Source organism: Cherax quadricarinatus, unplaced genomic scaffold (genome assembly GCF_038502225.1).
Source record: "Cherax quadricarinatus isolate ZL_2023a unplaced genomic scaffold, ASM3850222v1 Contig131, whole genome shotgun sequence".
In the NCBI taxonomy this organism is placed as follows: domain Eukaryota; kingdom Metazoa; phylum Arthropoda; class Malacostraca; order Decapoda; family Parastacidae; genus Cherax; species Cherax quadricarinatus.
The window spans coordinates 161,875-162,500 of NW_027195157.1; positions in this window are offsets into that span (position 1 = coordinate 161,875).

Below are 626 nucleotides of genomic sequence, written 5' to 3' on the forward strand. Positions count from 1 at the left end.
TTCTTTTTTTTGGGTCACCCTGCCTCGGTGGGAGACGACCAACTAGTTGAAAAAAAAAATATATATATATATATATATATATATATATATATATATATATATATATATATATACATATATAAATATACATATATATATATACATATATATATATATACTTTGTATCATATTTTTGTGAATGTTTCGTCAATGTATTTTGTCTTTAAATAAAATATATATACATAATATAGGGGGTGGTAGGAGAAAATTCTCAAACAGCTTCAGGGAGAATCTTGAGTTTTCCCTGAAGCAAGTTTATTCTTTTCTCTGAGGATGAGGGTCCCTATAACAGTTCTACAGGTGGTACCTCCCTATATTTTTATTTAAAAAAAAAAATATATACATATATGATGGGGTCCACCTCTGGTGTAAATTGTGGGACCCATAGCCTCGGAGAAGTGGATAAAAAGGCTTCAAGGAAGAATATTTGGATTTCTTCCTGAAGCCATTTGAATATTCCACTTCCCCTACCACCCCATCTTTTAAACTATTTTTTTTTACCAATAGGAATATTTTATTACATAATATGGCACAGAAGATTTAAGAGATACATTGTTGATATAAAGGTGGCATATATATATATATAT